The 8,467-nt window shown below is 48.4% G+C and overlaps 2 pseudogenes across 2 annotated transcripts; both read left to right on the top strand.

Moving 5' to 3' along the window:
* The first annotated feature begins 3,832 nt into the window (after positions 1-3,832).
* LOC307102392 (tubulin beta-4 chain-like) lies at positions 3,833-4,812 on the top strand (annotated as a pseudogene). The gene has a single exon. The product of its transcript is annotated as a tubulin beta-4 chain-like (transcript).
* A 54-nt stretch (positions 4,813-4,866) lies between these two features.
* LOC307101447 (tubulin beta-3 chain-like) lies at positions 4,867-5,460 on the top strand (annotated as a pseudogene). Its single transcript has one exon. The product of its transcript is annotated as a tubulin beta-3 chain-like (transcript).
* The last annotated feature ends 3,007 nt before the right edge of the window (positions 5,461-8,467 follow it).

Here is an 8,467-nt window from a genome sequence, read left to right as displayed (position 1 = left end):
TATTGATAGATCTTTGGTCCCTCAATATTTTTAAGAGTATAAAGAAGCCCTGACACCAAAATTTTGTAGAACACTGTTACAGGGCCTTCTAGGTCATTGTGAAAGGTTCGCTTTTATGCTAACACTAGAGGCCCGGTGCATGAATTTGTGCACCAGTTGGGTCCCTAGGCCTGGCCATGGGATCGGGCCGTAACTGGCCCTCCGACATCCCCCAAGGGGTCCCAGATTGCGAGATGGTGCAGGCCAGGCCAAGGCACCCCACTGGTGCACAATCAGGGCGGGGGAGGGACGCAGGAGGTTGGCCAGCAGGGGAGGGACCACGGGAGGGCTCCAAGGTATGTCCAGCTCATCTCGCTCAATCCCGATCCGCCGGACCCCAGCAGCAAGCTCACCTACCAGTCAGAGCATCTGCCTCCTGGTGGTCAGTGCATGTCATAGTGACTGGTTGACTGGTCAGCTGTCTGCCCCCTGGTGGTTAGTGCACATCATAGCGAGAGGTTGAGTGGCCTTAGCATATCATTAGCATATTACACTTTGGTTGAGTGGACGACCAGACACTTAGCATATTAGGCTTTTATTATATAGGATGGGGAGCTGTAGCCATGGCTCTGGCTGAATCAAACAAGATGAAATTTAGTGAAGATTTTTTATTTTTAAAAAAAGGTCCCTATAGATCTTGAAAACAAAGGGAGACGTGTTTTAGAGGTAACCCATTAGTAATAAGAGGACTTTGGAGTTTTACTGTATGATGTGTGTCAGCAGTTAGGGGCACATCCCAGAAAGCTCTTTTCTAAATGGGGTTTATGTTCTATTGGAGTAGATAGACGATAAGCAAACAAATCATATATCCTGTGTCCGGGGTAACAAATGCCAGAGGAAAAATAATGCAAGGTGAGGGGAAGGCTTGTGCTCTATCATATAAGTGATCAGGAAAGTTTTCCTCTAAAAGATGGTATTTGAGCAAAGACCTGAATACAGTGAGAAAAAAAAAAGACGTGACCATTTGGGTGGAGAGCATCAGGCAGAGAGACTAGGAAGGGCAGAGACCCAAGATGGGCAGCCTGCTGGGGCTGCTTGATGGTCAGGAAGGAGGCCAGTCTGGCTGGACCATAAGAGAAGGTGGTAAGGCATGAACAAGAAATGGGAGAGGCAGGTCACTCGGAGGCATATAGGCCATAGTAAGACTGTTGTATTTAACTCTGAGATGGGAAGCCATTGGAGCATTTGAGCAGAGGCATGAACTGATTTGATTAACATTTAAGTGAATGCTCAGGCTGCTGTGTGGAAAATATTCAGGGTTGGGGTGGAGGGATTTGACAGTGGAAGCAGAGAGAGCGGCTCTTGCAGTGATCTAAAGATGGAGATGAGTGAAGATGGTGACTTTGATGAGGATGGTAAAGGAAGAGATGGTGAAAAGTGGTCGGACTTGGGCTATATTTTAAAGATAGAACAGACAGAAGTTTCTGAAAAATTGATTATGGGATGTGACAGAAATTAGGGTAATTCCAAGGTATTTGGATTGAGCAACTAGGTGGATGGTGGTGCCCTTGCCGAGATGCATAATACTAAAAAAGAAGCAGGTGGGAGGTAGGAATGGAATCAAGAACTTGGTTTTGTGTGTTAAGCTTTTGTGTATGCCTGTCAAATTCCAAGTAAGCAATTGGTTCAGAAAAGAGAAAACAAATATTTGGGTGCTATTGACTATCTCTAGTATAAAATGGTATTTAAAGACATGGGACTGGAAGAATTCATAAAGCAGAGTTTTTTTCTAAGTGGGTTATATCTCATTAGTGGGTCATGAAATCAATACACTGGAGACCAGCAATTTTAAAAAGTGAAATAGAGAATATCAGAATATCTCAGTAGTAAAGGTAAATTTATTTTGTGAACATTGTTTAAAATTCCACTTATATACATATACAGAAAGAGAATTGTATGTACGATTTTAAAAGTTTGAAAGTCACTGATGTTTAGTGAGCGGATGGAGACTCAAATGACCCATGGCCATTTCAACATGCAGAGGTTGGAGATACGTAAGGGACCAGCAAAGGACACAGGAAGTGGCTAGCAAGGCAAGAGTGTGGCATTCTAGAGGCCAAGATGACGTGTGATGAGCTGTGACTTGTGCTGTGTATAGATGGGTTGAGGAAACTAGGGTTGCAAATTGACCATTGTATTTGACACTGTGCAAGTCATGCATGTCCTTTGTCCTTGAGGGTATCGTTGAGGAGGCATTACTGTGGAGTGGTGGGGATGAAGCCTAATTGTTGTAAGTTCCAAGGTAGTGAGAAGAGAAAGTCATGACCATGAGCACAGACAGTTCTTTCAGAGAGTAGAGTAAGCTAATCAGAGGGGATGGAAAGAGGGGGTCATTTATGTTGATGGTGATAGTTCGGTTTGTAGGGAAAGGATTGCTGCAGAAGGGGACCAGTGAAGTGGTAGTGTGGTTGAGGAAGAAAGTGGGGATGGGATCAGTTATACTGGTGATGGTTGCTTCAGGTAGGCATGTGGTTAGTTGTCTGTTCATTGTCATAGGAGGGAAGACAGATGAGATGGGTTTCAGTTGCCTTTCAGCAGCCAGTAGGAAGAATTACTGTGAAACAAGACCACCCTTACTTTCATTTATGAAAAGGCTCCATTTCAAAGGAGCAGATATAGGGATAAATCATGAGAAGAAAAAATAATCCTGTATGGTGTGTCTTTCCTAAATTTATTTGAAACTATATATCCATTGATAACTGGGCAGTTATCTTCCTAGCAGACAAGGTCTGTCTGTGGTCTGTCTATTGATTACAGATTCTGGCTCTCGGGCAGCAAGGAGCTGGAGCATGCATCCTGATGTGCTTTTATTTCTCACTCTGTGTTCTCAGGTGGTAGCAAAACATGGCGGCAATGATTTCTTACTGAGACATTTCAGGTTCTTTAAGCTGCAGCCTCCCCATAGATTCTCCCTCATGGGGCTATGGTGAAGATTCAGTGAGATGAGGTATGGGTCTGACAGCTCGCAACTTGTCGGTATCTTAGTTATTTTTGCTGTTATTGATGAAAGTCCTTCTATCTTTCTTGTTTTAACATCTAAGTTTGGCAGGAACTTATTAACGTAGATCTTATTTCTTGAGCCCCTCCCACCCAATGCCACACCTTCCAGAACAGATGGAATGGAACAGATAGAATAGTAAAGCGTGATGATGGAACAAAGAAAGTTTTGAAACATTTTTCTTTCAGGAAACAGCTATCTGAGCTCTCTCATTCTGTTATATAAGTGGCCATTTATTTAGACCTTTTGTTGCTGGGACGATAAACTACTAGATAGTAATAATAATACTACCATTTACTGGCTCTTGCTATGTGCCTGGCACTGCTAAACAGTTTGTATCCATGACCTTAATTCTTGTGATTTATTTCATACATGAGGAAACTATTTATATGACACTTGGCTTCGCAATGCTCTTTTTGACTTCTTGTTTCTCCGTGTTATCTGGGGCATCAGCATCAGCCATTATGTATAGTGGGTGTTTGGTTCTGACTTGGTGACAATCACAAAGCAGAGATCACTTCATTTCTGATTCACTTTATTTCTCTGTTGTGAAGAAATAGGTTGTTAAAAAAGAAAGAAACAAAGACAAAAAGAAAAGAAATAAGTTGTTAGCAAAGAGAGTGAAATAAAGAAGTCAGAGAAGATGTAACAGAGGGCTACACCAGTGTCTTTTAGAATTGGAAACTTGGGAGAGAACTCAGGGCCAGTCTGGTCCAGGCTCATCTGAGAGCCCTCTGTAGAGGGCCGTTCCACAGCCAGGAGTAAGGCTGTGTGAGAACTCATAACACAAGTGCTATGTTCTTGCTCGTTGCTCTTATTCAGATATCAGACACACCCCTGCCTTGCTTACCACAGCTGCCCACCACAGGACGGAGCTGGAGGGAGATTATGCACATCCAGGTCAGGCAGTGTGGCAGCAAGATCCAGGGCCAAGTTCTGGGAGGTCATCAGCAATGAGCAGAGTATAGACCCCAGTGGCAACTATTTGGGGGACTGGGCCTGCAGCTGGAGTGCATCAATGTCTACTACAATAAGGCCTCCTCTCACAAGTGTGTACCTCGGGCCATCCTGATGGACTTAGAGCCTGGAACCATGGACGGTGTCTGATCTGGGGCTCTCAGGCATCTCTTCAGGCCTGACAACTTTATTTTTGGTCAGAGTGGGCCCCAGCAATAGCTGGGCCAAGGGTTACTCCATGAAGGGTGCTGAGCTGGTAAACTGTCTTGGACATGGTGCAGAATGGGTGTGAGAATTGTGAATGCTTCCAGGGCTTCCAGATGACCCCGCTGGATGAGGGCACGGGGTCTAGATTGGCACACTTCTCATCACCAAGATGCACAAGGAGTACCTGACCACATCCTGAACATCTTCAGCGTGATGCCATCGCCTAAAGTATCAGACACAGTAGTGAAGCCCTACAATGCCATGCTGTCCACCAGCTGGTGAAGAACACCTACACGACCTCCTACATCAACAACAAGGCCCTCTATGACATTTGCTTCAGCACCCTCAAGCTGACTGTGCCCACCTACAGGGACCTCATGAGCAGAGTCACCAGCTCCCTTGACTTTCCTGGCCAGCTGAACGCGCACCTGTGCAAGCTGGCCGTGAACATGGTGCCCTTCCCCCACCTGCACTTACTTTTTTTAATATATATTTCAGAGATGAAGGGAGAGGGAGATAGAAACATAAATGATGAGAGAGAATCATTGATCAGCTGCCTCCTGCATGCCCTCTACTGGGACTCCAGCTTGAAACCCGGGCATGTGCCCTGACCAAGAATTGAACCATGACCTCCTAGTTCATAGGTTAATGGTCAACCACAAGCCATGGCAGTCAGGCCCTACCCACATTTCTTCCTGCCCAGCTTCGCCCAGCTCACCATCTAGTGCAGCCAGCAGGACCGGGCCCAAACAGTGCCTGAGCTCAACCAGCAGATGCTCAATGCCAAGAACATGATGGCTGCCTGCTACCTGCAACCTCTGCCACAGCTACTACCTGACTGTGTCCACCGTTTTCCATGATTGCATCACATGTCCATGAAGGATGTGGACAAGCAGATGCTGGCTATCCAGAGCAAGAACAGCTGCTACTTCATGGAGTGGATCCCCAACAATGTGAAGATGACTATGTGTGACATCTTGCCCCATGGGCTCAAGATGTCCTCCACCTTCATCAGCAATAGCATAGCCATCTAGGAGCTTTTCAAATGCATCTCAGAGCAGTTCACAGACATGTTTTGGCGCAAGGCCTTCCTGCACTGGTACACGGGTGAGGGCATGGATGAAATGGAGTGCGCTGAGGCCAAGAACAAGAATGACCTGGTGTCCGAATACCAGCAGTACCAGGACCCCATGGCCCAGAAGAAGGGCGAGATGTATGAAGACCATGAGGAGGAGTCCAAGACCCAGGACCCCAAGTGAAGCACCTGGAGGGCCAGGCCAAGGCCTAGAGCCATGTAGCCACTGATGCCACCCCAGCCTTGCCCTACCAGCTCCCATCAAGTCACCCTAGGACTTCTAGTGTTACTCAGTATTTATGGCACTCAGCTCTGTCTTCCCACCAGAGGTCATTTCCATTTTTGTGTCATTCATTTGTCTCTACTTTGTCAGCTCTGGGCCTGAAATTTTGTTTTGTTTTTTTACTGGTTTGTGTTCATATTTGGGGGGTTGCGGTGGGGAGACTTAAAAATTTTATTGCTGTCAGATTTAAAAAGAAAGAATATCACTCCCTGCCCAGGCTGACCATAACATTGCCAAATACAACTTTTTGGTAGCATATTCGGAATCTCCTCTGTCACATATCTCCCATTCTCCTCCACTCCCCCAGCCACACAGGCCAAAGCTAATGCATCACCTCAGGATTGGTCCAGTATGGGGCTGCTGGGTTCCCATATAGAAACCTGAGGTGGGGTTCTGTTCCCCTCATCAACTCCACAGAAACAGTACATTTCCACTATATGTCAGGTCGTAGCTCCATAGACTTGGTCCCCCAGGCAGCTCTGCCCTTGTAGAAATGCAGGTGCTGAGGAGGTCTGGTGACTAAAGAGCAGCTCAATGGAATGGAGGGGACATGCAGGTGAGGGTGGGGCTGTTTTCCCATTACCTGGACATCCTACTGAGTGTTAGTTTGGTGCTAAATGGAATGGAAAATCAGGAAAGAGTTGAGGGTGGAATACCTCAGAAACTAGAGGATTAAGAATATATGAGGAAGACTGCTTTCCTTATTGTATTTTGAGCTTTCTTCCTAGGTACCTAATGAACCTTCCTTAAGGGCTACGAGAGAGATGAGAAGCTATTGGTACAGGAGCTGGGAAGGCGACAAGCAGTTTTATTCCTAGGTGATCTAATTCAGCTAGCCCATTGCTCCCCTGAGCAGAGGGCCTCAGTATCCCCATCCACAGATGATAGTGGCCTGAACAGCCCTTGTTTCAGAGACATAATATGAAGGAAACTCTATAATCTGAAGGCATTTATCATCTAAACTAGAGGCCCGGTGCATGAAATTTGTGCATTGGGGAGGGGGTCTCCTCAGCCCAGCCTGCACCCTCTCCAATCTGGGACCCCTCGAGGGATGTCCACCTGCCGATCTAGACTGGCAGTCGGACATCCCTCTCACAATCCTGGACCGCTGGCTCCTAATCGCTCACCTGCCTGCCTGCCTGGACACCCCTAACTGCCCACCCCCTGCCGGCCTGATCGCCCCTCACTGCCTCTGCGTGCTGGCCTCGTCGCCCCTAACTGCTCCCCGCTGCCGGCCATGTTGCCCCCAGCTGCCCCCTCCCTGCTGGCCAAGCAGCCTGCTGTTCAGTTGTTTGGTCGTCCCTCATGGCCCCCCCCTGCCGGCCTGGTCACCCCACGCAGCCTGCTTGTTCAGTCATTTGGTCATCCCTTGGGCTGGCCCTGGGCAGCTGGGGGGCTGAGGGGACTGGGCACCGCCATCTTGTGGCTGTGGGCACTGCTATCTTTGAGGGTGTGGCAGTCAATTAGCATATTCCCTCCTTATTGGCTGTGGGAACCACCACCTTTGTGAGAGTGTGACAGTCAATTAGCATATTTCCTCTTTATTAGATAGGAGGATTCCCTCCCAGTGACATCCCAAAATATGCTTCCTATATGCCTACTTCTAAGATCTATTTAGACAAGTCAGACTTCTGACTGAATGAGCTGGGAAAGAAGTGTTTAATAGATATCCTACCTAATAAAAGGGTAATATGCAAATAACCATCACTCCGCTACGCCTACGATTGGGCCGGTGGGAGGCTGGGGGGCGGGACTCGGGGTGGCCTATCCAGCCGTTGAGAGGCGCGGGGGCGGGACTCCCGCGCCTCTCAACGGCTGGATGGGCCGCCGCTGAAGGGGGACCGATGGGGCCGGCGGGAGGCGTGGTGGGAGCGGCGGCGGTGCCCGGTCCCACCCCTCAGCGTTTGCGGGTCGGAGCGGTGGCGGCGCCCGGTCCCGCCCCTCAGCGTTCGCGGGTCGGAGCGGCGGCGGCGCCCGATCCCGCCCCTCAGCGTTCGCGGGTCGGAGCGGCAGCGGTGCCCGGTCCCACCCCTCAGCGTTCGCGGGTCGGAGCGGCGGCGGCGCCCGGTCCCGCCCCTCAGCGTTCGCGGGTCGGAGCGGCGGCGGCGCCCGGGTCCCTCCTATCACTGAGGGGATGGTGGCGTGGGGCCTGGCAGCTCCTGCCCCACGCTGCTGTCGCTGCTGCTGGGGTCCAAGCCCCCACCCTGAAAGAAGGCGGAAGGAAAACTGGTGCCAGTAGCCAGGTGAAGGAAGTTCTGTTGCACGATTCTTCATGCAAAGGGCCTCTAGTTTAAAATAAGATTCAAAGATTTTGCACATTGCCTGGTTTAATGGTGCAGTGGCTAGGGAGAAAATTGACTGAACTCGACTCTGATTGTATACTCTTAAAGTATAATTCTTACTTTGTTGTTTTGTTTCTCTTTTCTTTTTCTATTTTTAAATATAATTCTCCCCTGTCCCTCAAATAACCACCCATCTATTCTAAGAGCTAGAGATTGAGTGTTCTCATAACCAGCCATGAGTCAGTGACAACCGATTTTTTGCTTCTGTTGTAAATAGAAACATAAACACTGCTCCTGCATGTACTTTACAGACAGCCTCTCCAGCACTTCCCTCACTGCCAGAGGATGTGCACGACTTCTGAGTCAGCAGTCACCTGCCACGGGACAGAGCAGCATGCAGAATGTTGTCAACTGGTAGAAATTGCACTGATATTTGGGATATAGCATACACAGGGGTGGTTCATGAAGAGCATGATCAAGATTGACTTTCAGAAATGAGGGAGATAACAGGAATGGCCCTTCTGCAATTTTTCCCAGCTGCTCTAAGAGTGAATCAGAATGCCAGATGAGTCCCTGTGATAAATGAGACATCCGAGTCTGTAGATCTACAGAACAACTGTTCCACC

This window comes from Cnephaeus nilssonii, assembly GCF_951640355.1.
Source record: "Cnephaeus nilssonii genome assembly, chromosome: 6".
Lineage (NCBI taxonomy): Eukaryota > Metazoa > Chordata > Mammalia > Chiroptera > Vespertilionidae > Cnephaeus > Cnephaeus nilssonii.
This window is presented reverse-complemented; position numbering and strand designations above follow the sequence as displayed.